Below are 14,111 nucleotides of genomic sequence, written 5' to 3' on the forward strand. Positions count from 1 at the left end.
ACAAACAAATACATCTTAATTTAAATCAAATCAAATGAAATATCCTCCAAACAAAAAACCTAAAATTCATTTAGTTTTGGATAGTATTGAATGCATCCAAGAAATAGCTCTTAAAATAATTGCTAAATAGAATAAAGTCTCATACTCCTTAATGCTAAAAAAATAACAATAAAAAAAAACCAGAAATTAAAAGCATCAGAAGGCATGAGAATAAGGTTATGATTGCATTTCACAAAATAAGAAGTAATGAATTCTCGTATCAAAAATATTCACCCCTAAAAGACTCTCCAATTAAAATTCATTGACTTGCCTCAAGGAAAGAAAAAAAAAAAAAAACATTTTTCCTCCAAATCAGAAAAAAAATAACAATCCACCTCAATATGTTTCCAATTTTGTTTTCCCCACACATTCTTCGTTCCGTTTTTTTCTTTGATTCTATTTTTTCTTAAATTAAATTTATTCCTGTTAGTAGTTTTTCAGCCAAACGTCGCTGACACTAACAAATTTTAGTGAAATCATCTCCAATTTTTTTTTTTACCCTGGGATGAAAACTGGTACAATCGGTGAGTTGAGTCTGTGAGCTTTATGACGTTGAGGCCGTTGTATAAATTTAATATGACGTTGTATAAATTTTTGTCTATAATAATAGTCTACTATTAATAGCCATCATAACCGAGAACTAGTTTTGGTAGAGCTTCGAAACTTTGCCATGCATAAAGTTAATGTTAATTTTCTGCTTCTCCTTCTTGTTTTGGTTATCTGGAGACGCTAATGCATAGTCTCCATGCAATTCCTAGCCCTCCTACTGCAGGGATCAAACCCCAGGCCCCGTATTGCCAATCTGAGACCACTGTGCCATTACAGGGTTTAATAGTTTTCACTTTGATTAGTTAATTCCTTTATTATTCTGTTGACAGACGTCAATAGAATCAACGTCAACAAAGATCAACGTATTTTGTCTATTATGTAATTCTTTTTTATACTGGACGAATATTCTGTCTAGTGGAATAATTGTTGTCTAAATTATATGCCGGCCATGGCGTGCTGTTTTCATTCTGTAAAGTTGAAATAATCTTTTATTGATAGTTAGGCAATTGCCTTGCTATATTTCCAAAAACTTCTAGATGAGCTGTTGGTGAAATACTGTTGAGACTTCATAATCTAGAATCTAGATTATAGAAGTAGCAAAAAATGAACCTATAGAATCTATAGCGGCCAAGTGTGCTATCGTGCTCTCACATGTTCCTAGATGAGCTTTTAGCAATAATATGTTGAGAGGCATGTATTAAACATAGATTAAGCATTAAGCATATACAAAATTACAATTATAGAGGACTCTGTACAACTTTTCCAATAAACTTTCCGAACAGGGAAAACAACACCCTACCTTACGTCTAAAGAAAACCATATCGCAATAAAACTTAGAAAATACTAGCAAACGATAGCTCCAAGCAAGCAGAACACTTTATAAACCACAAAGAAACCACAAAAATATACTGATAACGTTAGTTCATGTATAAGTAAAGTATCGGAAACTTTGTATTGAAGTATGAATTGAATCTAAAAACACAAGTTGTGCTGCCATATTATTATAGCTGGTGCAACACCTCCAAAGTCTTTAGAGGTTAGCAGTATCCCTCTGACGAAGCCAATTTGATTCGATACGGTAATTTTTTATAGAAAATTCAAATTTTTAGTTAAATAAAATATTGGAAATGTTTCCAAATAACGCTTGTTTTATGCTCGGGCAACATTGCAGTCACACCTGTCACAGGTGAAGACTTACCAGGAGCTCTGACATAGGCACAGGGTTGCAATCCATGGTAATTAATCGCTAGATTTTCTTCGGGCTAGTGATTTCTCTAGTGGATTTTCTGGGCTATTCTAGTCTTCATAAGATAGCCTAGTGAAGCACAAAATAAATTCAAAGTTGACTAAACGAATTTGGGCAGAGTTACTGAGAGTTAAGACACAACCGCAGCCTCAATGTTAGTAAAAAAATTTTATCCCTACATTCACGGCGCCAGGTACCTAAAGGTATTTGATGTGCCGCTATTCAATTACCTCTTTTTGAATACATCGAGGTTTTAAATGTCTGCTGAACCTTCTTTTGAAGGAGTCAACAGAGGGATTAGCAGGAATAACTTCCCCTGGAAGATGGTTCCAGATAGAAGTCCAACACCGGATGAAGTTCTTCCTCAAGTACTCGGTTCTTGGAGTGTCCTCTTTCAGATAATAGGGCAGAGCTATGCGCCTTTGCGTCCGCCTTGTCGGTTGGACAAAGGGGGGAACAATAGGAGAGAGCTCGTTTAGGAAGGCAAATTTATGTACTTGTAGAAATTAGCCAGCGAAGCTACATCAAACCTTCCATTTAGAGGCTGGAGCCAGTCATGTGCAGAGGCACAGCCCGCATTGTTTGCCCTATTTTGGATGCCGCTAGGCAGTCTAATGTTGAGCATTTCCTCCGGAATCCATATTGGCATTCGTCTAGAAGGCCATTTGATTCCAGGAACTGTTGGAATGTTTTATTGGACGCTCTCATAGACTTTGCCCCCATAGTTATCTTTATAGCTTAGTTATCTTATTCCCTCCGTAGTGAATTTTTTCTTAATTTGGTGATTTCTTGTTTCTTTTCTGTTTAAGTTATTTTTTATAGGACAAAATACTTCTTACATATGCTTTTAACTCCGAAATAAAGAAAATCTAAATAAATGAATACAAAAAAAAATCAAATGTAGTCTAAATGATTATGGATGATTTATCCTGCGGTTAATTTCTAAGAATGGTGGTCACCTTAACCTTTTTCTGAAGGGTGAGGGGTGTTGACCTCAAACGAGTAAGACCTTCGAATTCCAATCATACTGCACATAAGAAAACAAAGAACGATACTTTCTAGAAGGTCCGAAGGGCCATCCACCTTCAAAACCGTGTCCACCAGGTTGCACACACCATACACGGCGGGAGGGTACCGTGTATATTTTGAAATGCATCTAATCTGGCGCAAACTGGCACAGTGTACTATTCCTGGCAGTATAAGAGTTGTTCCCATGATTTACGCCAGGTGGAGGAGAGTGGATGAACCTCCAAAAATATACAGAATTATTTTGTCATTTTTTCATATTAGAGACTGGATAAGTAGTTGGGAATTGAAACACTTCATATTTATCTTGGTTTATATAAGTTGTTTTTACTTTAAACTTTATTCTGAGAAATTTCTAAGTAACAACAAAATGTTCCGTCATCGCTTGGTTTTGGCTGGAAACCTTTATTTTGTTTTCTAATCAATTTTCTTAGATTTACTTTTTTCAGGGAATGGGAAAGCTTGCATTGGGCAAAAAAAATAATGAAGTTTTAAATCGTAGCAAATTAAACATAAGATTTTGCCTTGAAGAAAACACGCCAAATAATAATCAAAAAGATATCATTATGTTGGTTCTTCGGATTTAAGGTTTATTTACTTTTTTTTTAGAAAGTCGTATTTCATTTCAACTGTTTATGGCTCTGTTCAGCATCATGGGTAATCTTTCCAATTAATTTCCAACAGTACTTGCAAAAACAATGGAAAATCGCTATACACATAGTTCATTCTACTTTGCTTTATCAATTAAAAAAAGACGGTTCCTCATGTCTACAGATTCAAGGGTGGGTAAGAAAAAATTCTTCCAAGATTCATACTAAATACACTTACCTTCCAAAAAAATCATAATTTAAACTTCAAATTTTACCTTTCAGCAAACAAAATATTGTGGCCGCAGAGTCACGGCTCAAAGCGCTACGATTTGACCGATTTTGGACTGATCAGTAAATTCAAAGAATCTACAAACGAATACTGTGACCCTAACTGGTTTTAAAAAGAAGAAGAAAATAAAAACCCAGCATATACCAAGACAGATTGTCCCGCTTCTGGGCAATACTATATTTGTCCCTTTTCTGCTTTAATAATGTCAAAACACTGTCCCTCTCTTTTTTTTCGAACTACAGAAAATCATTTTCCCTTTAGCCTAAATAATTTTTCCAAAATAGCTTCCTTTTTCCACTGCAGAAAAAGATAACCTAAATTATTCAGAACGTCTACTTTAAGGCAAGTTTTTATCTTGATCCCTTCGTAGGTCTTTAATAATGAATTCTTTGTTGGGAGCATCTGCAAATACAGAGCACTAACCGATTTATTTTTGTTCCCCTTCTCCTGTAATCCCTTCAGACTGCTAAGCAAAGCTTTTTTTCAAAACTGCATTGCAGGATTGATTCTACTTTTGGGACGGTTGTAGAATATCTAAAAGGATACAATCTCTTCTGTAATCTGAAAGGGGTAGCAGACTCTTTTTCCCGAAAACCAACTCAATTCTGTTGAAGGTACTGGCCAAAAATTAGGAATAAACAAAGAACACATAACTGCTACTAATAGCAATAATAGCAAGTAATCACAGTACAAAGCCACCTGAAGCCAAGACAGCCCGAAACCCTGTCGGTTCCTTGGCTATACTAAACAGTTTGTGGTAACGGACTTTAAGTGAAGAATGACTCGTGCTAAGAATACCCAAAATTCAAAATTTTGATCATGCATCCTAAATTAAGAGATTAGGCCTTATATGGTGATTCCAAATACGTACAATTAAAATTCGAAGTTACTCATTAAGTGTTACAAGTCTGAGAAAATGTGTCTATTTTCTTACCTTATGGGTTACCAGTTCCCAAGAAAAATGAGTGCGGCAGCGAGATTTTGACCACAGCCTGACGCGCACGCAGGATTAAAAAAAAAACTTGCTCCATTTCCCCTCTCGACAAATTTATCCCTTCCATAATTATTTCATGTAATATTAGTTTTAAATTATTTCGATCAAAATATTCTGTCTAACCAAATGACCCTCTTATTTACAAGATAAAAGGCAGGTTCAAGTCCTCCAATGTCTATATCCTCTTTCCCAATCACACAATTTTAATTTAGGATGAAAAGGGTTCATGGAGCCTCCATTTCAGGAGGTTCCAGAGTTCATAGAGGAGGTTCATGAGCATCCTATCCTCATTGCTCAGTTCCTTTGTGGAGAAACACACTGGACGGCCCAATCTATCTTTTTCACTCTAGATTATAGCAAATAGCCAGTCTTGTCTAAGATTAAATAAAACACAAACTTTTTCAAATGACAGTAAGAAGCAACATTTAAGCTTAAAAAGAACAGAAATTATTGCGTATATGAGGGGAGAATAAAAATAAACAAAATAACTCTTTCGCATGCAGACCAATCGTCTGCATTGTGCAGGCACCCCCCCACTCCCTTCTAACTCAGATAGCTCGGGATCTGATAAGAAACAGAATAAACAGAAGTTGAATAAACAGAAGTTCATTAAATGGACATGTTCTTTCACTTGAAAATAAAAAGCAAAATAGAAACTTGAATCGAACAGAAATTATTCTGAGTTTGAGGGACTCCCCCCTCCCCCCATAAATATCCAGTCGTTTGAATTACTTCCCAGATAGGCTACTTCAGAAGCAAGGAGAATGAACAAAGAAGTATGGAGAGGCTAACTGATGTACATTTACTTTTAACAATTTTCATTTCATATGTTTCGAAAAGGCATTGACAAGTAAAACCTTTGTAATTACCAAATAGTTATGTTAGTTGCCCTCAAAAATGCTTTCAGTAAAGCACAAGTAAAACATTACCGTAAAGGGCAAGTGACTGAGGAGGTAGCAATCGGCCAAATACAAAAAAAATGTATTAGTTTGAAATTTCAATATCACTCATTTCTTCCATTTGAAAGAAAATCGTACTGAGTAGACTGAGGGCATACCATGTAGATGGCGACAATTTCTTACCGGCCGTATTTGCTCCTTCTTATTCTTTCTTATTTACAGTAATCCTTTATGACAATCCTTTAAAAGGCAAAACTCAATTCATTCCTATGGAAATATAGAGATTAATTTGCTTTGAAAAACAAATACAAAAAAGAGAACGAATTGAAGAGTAATGAGCAAAGATGGATTATTATTTGGTATAAACACCTTTTATTTTCCTTTGGAACTAGTTCAGATGTTTCAAACCATTCCAAATACACAATCAATAGCTTTATACGTCTTCTTGGGCATACCAAGCAATCAAATCGTGAGGGGGGGGGGAGAGACGCCGAATTCTTATAAGGGAAAGAAAAAAGGAGGATCACAAACTTGTACAGGAATATGTCAAGCAAAAATATAAATCAATAAAATAAAAAATAAAGTCATAACAATTACTCAAATGCGCACTCTAAATTACCGAACTGGCAGGTTTCAACAGTTATATTACAAAACAATCACAATAGGAGGTGAGGACTGAGAGGGGGGGGGGCTAAGAGCCCAGATCTTCATAAAGGGAAAAAAAGAGGAGGAAGAAGGGAAGAAGTTGCCATATTGACGAACTACTGAAAGTAAACAGCAGAGAAAATTTGTGAAACCAGATATGTCGGTATCCCAATCAAGATTGCCTTTTCTTAAATTTGCTTATACATTACAAAACAGACTTTTTTCAGTATATTTTTAAAATGGGTTCTAAAAATTATTTAATACCCAAATTCCCAATTTTATTTGTCGTTTTGGGAGAAAATAATAGTTTTAGGGATCATACATGAGCCTGTAAACTTCAAAGAAAGAAACAAAAAAAAATGAAATTAAAATCAAGCTTTAGTCACCCAAGAAAATTATAAGTTGAGTCTTTCGATTTAGGTTCTTAACAGTGACTACTCTCTTCTCTTTTATATTATATTTTCTAGTCAAAACTTTTGGGGCTTCATTATTCAATGCCAAATTAGAACGAATTTGAGGATACAACAACAGAGAAAAGAGCTTCAGTAGATAAGAAAATAGAAAATAGTAGTATCTCTATATGCACTCCGACAACAGCACACCCCCTTCGATCCCAGGTACCTGCATTTTCTTTTTAAAATCCTCCATACGCCTTCAATTGGTCCGAGCAGACACATATTACGTCATTTCGAGCAGAGACATATCCCATCATTCTGAGCAAACATATATCACATGATTCCTGCGAAACATATGGTGTTATCTCAACTTCCGGAGATAAGGAAATTCATGGAAACATTATTATTCGAGTTTAGTTTGCCAAGTATTTTATTCCATAGTTGAAGTGACATGATGTCTAATAAACGAAGTTTTGTTATGGATCCTATTATATAATTGGAAGAGATCTTTCTGTACTCTAATTGTATCGAGCCTTTTATTATTAATTGATTATGACTGACTAGCTAGCAAAATTCTACACGAATATGTCGAGCAAAAATGTAAATCAATAAAAAGGATGATGAAGTTGCAACAATTACTCAAATACGCACTCTAAATTAACAATTGCCATGTTTTAACATTTATATTGAAAAAAATCAAAATAAACAAATTCAACAAAATCGCAAGTGTTCTGTAGTATTATGGCACATCTTTACAACGCGGAAGAGCTTTGGGGGTGGAAGCGGAGCTTCAGCCCCTCTTGGGTACGCACCTCTATGCCTTATCATCCCTTGAGAGCCTCTACTTACTCCGCCCACTATTTAGCCAGTTAAGGATTATATTATAAGGATTATATAGTTAAGGATAGTGAAACAAGCAATTTTATTTAAGCATACAGTACTAATTTGCACCAAAATAAGAAATTTTGTCATGTTCCTATTTTTGCATTTTTTAATCTAAAAGAACACAAAGCGAATACCAAAATTTAATACGGCAGGTGGTTGAAACCGAGTCCCAGTTACCGATTTATCGGAAATTTTCATTTTATGCGGAATCCTTAAAACCTTACAATCCTTAGAATCCTTATGCGGAAAACCTTCTACATGATTAGCATCAATTCTGTTCGAAATTTTAAATCAAAAATGCCATCTTTTTTCATTATCTTATTTTAGTAATGAATGCTCAATGAAGGCATTTTGTATATATTATTATAAGGATTATATTATCAGGATTAAAAGGATTATAAGGATTATATAGTTAAGGATAATGAAACAAGCAATGTTATTTAAGCATACAGTACTAATTTGCACCAAAATAAGAAATTTTGTCATGTTACTATTTTTGCGTTTTCCAATCTAAAAGAATACGAACCGAATTCCAAAATTTAATACGGCAGGTGGTTGAAACCGAATCCCAGTTACCGATTTATCGGAAATTTCCATCTTATGCGGAATCCTTAAAATCATACAACTGCAGAAAAATACCACAGAAAAAAAAACTTACACAGACAACGCAACCCTTAAGGCAATAACTTACCTTCCCCCTTTCCAGTCCTAATCAAGACTACAGTTTTATGCCTCGTCACAATTTTTTTTGTGTATGACCTGTTTTTGGAGTTTTGTTCATTTTGTGAAATAGCTGATATTGCATGTTCATCAGCATATTTAATTACGTTTCTGTTATATTTAATGTGTTTGAATCTTTAAATTTTTAATCGCACTTCCATGCATGTCATTGGAGCGAAATGCGGTTTGGAAAAAATAGTATAGAGCTACACAAGACCTATTTGTCTATGGGACTACAATGCCATCTACAACGTAAAATATACCATATTAACAGTTTATGCTTCCCTCGTTAGAAAAACATAGAAAGCTTTGAAGACTTATTCTATAATTGCGTCCTAGAGACCATTGGAACAATCTAAAGGAAATACAGGGGAGGGGGAGAGGGGGGCAAAATGTTCCTTTTCGAAACCTATGGGTGGCAATTTTTTTTACTTTTTTCCAATGAAAATGCCCTCAAAACCATTTTTCCGTAACAGTATAAAAAAACATACTTTTCGAAATATGGGAAAGGGCATCATGGTGGTACAAATGGCACCTTCCATATTGGCACCACCGCTTAAACCTTTACAAGTTTTCCTCTTTTTCGGCCACAACAAAATTTTCGAGAGAATGTGTTCCTGATTTAATTAAATCAATGACTAGGACTGTTCCAAGAGCATGCTCAAGGCATACAATATTTCTAAGTCATTTTTTAAAAATCAAAATAGTGCAAACTTGGCTCAATATATTCGTCGCTAAATTCATCATACAAGAAAAAATAATGCAGATATACATGGTGAAGTAAATGACAACTGGTGCATGCACCGAGAGGTCGTCACTTTCCACCACATCGTGTAAATCTTGAAGCACCGTGTGTGCCGCGCAATTCCACCGCGTGCAGAACTCCCCACCAGGCTTGATACACTTTCACCAAGACCTCCCAGTGGCGAGCAGTTTACGTTATTTCTGAAAGTCTAGAACTACTCAACCTAGACATAGACTAAATAATTGCCTTCTAGACAAACTTCTTTTGAAATACTAAAAACAATCCGTGGAGCTAATTGAAAGAAGCTAAAAATTTTAATAAATATTACCACGCTGACTATGCATGACGAAGTGAAGCAAATTGTGAAGAAGAAGAAAACGAGGATATTTCCAGCCAGCGAAAAAATAGGAAGAACATATAAGCAGGTTTCTCGACGGAAACCTCCGTTCGACCGTCCTCGGTACACGAAAATAAACAAAGAGTAAAAAATTAACAGAAAATACCTTTCAACGTATATACGGCACTTCTCACCGTTGCTTAGAAAAGGTCTATTCTAATCTAGTGGTTTGTTGTTTTAGGTTAGTTTAGTTTTATTTGTCCATAGGACTTCATATGTATATTTTCTTTCAGAATTTGATATTTGAGGGCTTCATTCATATAAAAGTTCTGAAAGTTCCATTCACCTGGCTCTAATACTCTCTATGAAATATCAAAGAGAGTCTGTTCAAAAAGCGGTTGTTTTCCTCAGGGCTCATAGATCTAGGATTGAAAGCTTGGCTACAACTCATTTAACCTCATAAACTGAGTTACGCGCCTGAACAAGAGTTGCCCTTCTGATTGAATATCGTATATTCATTGTATCAATAGCACTAAATTAGCCGAATATATAGAACATATTCTGGAATTTCTTGTATTTTTGGAATGACCCAAAGCCAGGATAACCCTAATTATCCTATAACCTTTAACCGTTGATAGCCTACAATAACCCTAGACCGTGTCTTCTATTTTTTTTTCTTAGTCACACAGGTTTTTAGTTCTTCACACGCTCCACGCTCAATAATGGTTGGATCAATAGCTATATTCGGATTTCTACTGGATTTTTACGACACTTATGCCTTGATATTTTCTACCATAACCCTAATTAATTAAGGATAACCCTAATTATCCTATAAACTTTAACCGTTGATAGCCTACAATAACCCTAGACCGTGTCTTCTATTTTTATTTCTTAGTCACATAGATTTTTAGTTCTTCACACGCGTCACGCTCAATAATGGCTGAATCAATGGTTATTTTTGGGTTTCTACAGAATTTTTACGACACTTATGCCTTGATATTTTCTACCATTAAACCTAGCAGATAAAGACCATTACCTATCCTTTAAAAGCTTGAAATATAGCCTACTCCAAGACATTTTTTGTCCTTCAAGAGAAAATAGTATTGATTCATTTGATCGCCAATAAAAAGTCCCATGTGAAGGCTAAAGAGTTTTCCTAGATATACATTAAATAACACAAGTTAGAAGTTAGCTTCGTAGCATAATTATGACGATGAATCGATTAAATGATGAATTGAGAGCCAGATTTAAATCTTTGGTGCCCCTAGGCCCAAGCAATTTTTTTGGGGGACACAGAGATTTACAGGAAATCCCCGAAAATTCGGGGATAGTGGAAGCCAGGAACATAAGGCAACTGATGAGTGGTGAGCCAAAAGTGGTGCAAGAGGGAGGTGATACCGAGCTCTAAGGTGCCATTCTTGGGAGATATATTACAGTTTAGAAGCTGTTATGGAATTTCAGTGTTGTTTTAAAATCACTTTTCTGTGAATAGGCAGCGCAGCAGCAAAGTGCACCACCCAGCACTTCGACGATAATCACATCAGTCCAGTTTTGTAAAAAAAAAAAAAATCACTCAATGTTTTTTTTGCGCCCCTAGGCCCTGGCCTAGTGGGTCTATGCGTAAATCCTAGCCTGGAAGAACTTTCAAGCGGTGATGGGAAACAGAATCGGTAATTAGAAAATCGGTGTTTTCAAGAATTTAGAATCGTAAAAAATTCTGATTCCAATTTAACCACCTGCCGACTCAAATTTTGCTCTTTACTAATTGACGTTGGTTAAGTTATTAGTTATTACCAAAATGCACTCCCTACACACTCAAGGTTTACTCTGTCGTGGCAAAGTAAAATACAAAATAATACGTTGTAACACGATATAGACTGATAGATTTTCGGAGCCTACGAAAGGTATTTCGAGAAGTATTTCTGATATCACCTTTTGCTCCTATTTCGCAAGGTCGATTTTTTAGAACCATTGAAGAAATGTCACCTTGCTTCAGATAAGTTTGATATCTCTTTTTAAAGCAGTCCTTTAAAACAGACGACTTAATGAATCTTGATCCATGCTTCACATGCTTTAAATTCAAATGTAGTAACAAGAAATGTCACAGACTGACTTTGTTCCTACCACGACTTGCCTAAGAGCCTACCGAAGGCCAGGCATAAAAAAAGTAGACTCTCTTGTGAGCATTGGGAACCAGCTGACTCTGATTGTACAAGGAAAAATATTTGCTTCAGATATACTGCCTAGTTCCCGCTCTATACTGATAGATAATTTCAGATTAGTGTTTGGCTGAGAGTTACAAAAATTTATATGAATTAAGAAATCTATGAATATATAATTCTTTTATATTCATATTAGATGAGAAATAAGACTTAACAAACACAAGAAAAGGGAAAAAAAACCATTAATCAAGCTTACAAGAATTCTTATTTCAAGCCTTTACTTCAGAGCACATTATTGCAATAACCATAATATTTAAGATTTTTGAGCAATTTGAATCCTTGCCCATGGGCACCCATGAGGTGAATTTCAGTGGGGGCTTATCTGATCTAATCGGCAATTCTAATGCAGTATAATAGAAATTCATAACAAAAACATAAGTCATCATCAATTAGCCAGGGAGGGGGGGGGGGGCTGCCCCCCATGGGAGTCCATGTCCTTGCCCTCATTAAAAGAGGGGGAAGGGGTATAAGGGGATGAATTCCCTCTCACATGAAAAGACACAAAATTCCATAAGAAAAAAAGGAAACTTAAAAAGAATAAATGCATTTTAAAAAAATCATAACTATTCCCATATAGAATAAAAAAACATAAATAATAAATAAAATAAATTTCCCATATAAATAAAAAAAATCATATTCTATAAAATCATAACTATATGTACAGATTTGTAAACTTTGAGTTACCCTCATGGGATTTTCTCATCATAGAAAGTTTGGAATTGTTTTATTTTGTATATACTTTTAATTTGTACATATTCCTGTTCTGCTATTTGCATTTCTTTGCATTTGTTTTTCTATACAATATGTTTCTTTATTTCTATTTTGTTAGAATTTCTAATGTTTCGTATTTTTTTATTCTTTCTATTTCTACCCTTAATAAACTACTATCGATTGAGAACAAGTCAAATATAAATGGAAATAGACTTTAAAACGAGTTAATTGCTATGGATTTGAATTATGTTGTAAATTTAGAAATTTTATTAACACTCCTGTCTGTACAGTCACTAGGGAAGGAAGATTGTTCTCTCAAACTGAAATTAATAAAACACTACTTGAGAAGCTCAATAGGCCAAACGAAACTTATAAATTTGTCGTTAATTTTTAGTAAATCTACATTGGCTGGCACTCTAGACTGAAAATTCCAAATCAAGGAATTTTCTAAGTTAAAGTTAGAAGAGTAAAAACGTAGAAAAATTCTTAAACTATTCTTATATTCTAAAATTAATACAGTTCTTTTAATATAATTGTAAAATATTATTGATAGCAATTAATATGATCATATCCAATATAATCAATATATCAAAATAACTGTAATTCCAAAATTAAAAAGAAAATTCTCAATAATAGTTGACATCATTTTCAATATTTTCAAAATGAAAATGCTGAATCGAAGTTTTTTTTTTTTAACGAAATGTTGGATATTTTTCTTATCACATCCAAAAGCTCCAAGAATCCAAGAGGACAAGAAAAAAGAGATTTAAACTATAAGGTGTATCGAAGCTTAATTCGTCCCAACCTTAATACTGCAATCAAAAAAATAAAAATTCAAGAACAGTGCCAAAATAAGCACATCTTATGAAAAATAAGGGATTATAGGGAAATCATAAAAATTCTACGATTTCCTGGCAGCGATGGAGGGGGCATGTGCGAAAAGCCCCCTTCGCATATGCCTGAATATTGCATAGTTTTTACATGTTTTTCTTCGACATTCATACAAAAGTACTTTTTTATTCAGCTGTTTCTTTGTTGCGTTATCAATCAAGGAGGTAGTTCTTTCCTTTTTCAAATTCTCTGCGAAAATCAATGGCTTTTCACAATTTATAACGTTTTCCATATAATTCTCCCCCACCCCTCCTGAACAAAGTACACACGCTCGAACAAGACTAAACTCATTTTTTCGAGGCGGTGAACAAAATAGTTAATATTTCTGAATGAATTAATTTTAGGAAAAAAGAAAAAAAATCAGAACAAGGTCCTATACCACCCCTAAGTTACTTTATCTATACTTTGGACAACTAGAAATGAAAGTTTTATTCGGCCAATTGTGAGGCTTCTGTCTTATACCTAAGCTGTCTTATACAATACTAAAACCGAGATAAAGAGTTATGATAACTACATGTCAGCAACAAATATTCCTATGAAATTTGTCACACTCTAAAAAAATGACCAGACGATTCTAGTTAATTTTTCACGAGCTCGATCAATGTCGTTTAATTATGTCATCTTTAAATTCGACTTGAAAGAAGGTACCCGGACTTTGACAATTTAATACCGAGATAAATTCCACGGAGCACTGCCAAGAATTCTTTTCTTTGGAATCATTTCCTGGAATTTCTTTGCGGAAGAATTCATTACAAGTGTGGAGAAGTTGCCATATTGACGAACTACTGAAAGTAAACAGCTGAGAAAATTTGGGAAACCAGATATGTCGGTATCCCAATCAAGATTGCCTTTTTTTTTTAATTTGTTCACACATTACAAAACAGACTTTTTTCGGCATATTTTTAAAAAGGGTTCTAGAAATTATTTA

General features: G+C 34.6%; 1 protein-coding gene across 4 annotated transcripts in view; it reads right to left on the minus strand.

Annotated features, from left to right (window-relative positions):
• LOC136027477 (uncharacterized) overlaps positions 1 to 14,111 on the minus strand; it is a 77,188-nt gene that overhangs the window by 15,358 nt on the left and 47,719 nt on the right. The gene's annotated exons all lie outside the window — the stretch shown is intronic.

Source organism: Artemia franciscana, chromosome 5, assembly GCF_032884065.1.
Source record: "Artemia franciscana chromosome 5, ASM3288406v1, whole genome shotgun sequence".
In the NCBI taxonomy this organism is placed as follows: Eukaryota; Metazoa; Arthropoda; class Branchiopoda; order Anostraca; family Artemiidae; genus Artemia; species Artemia franciscana.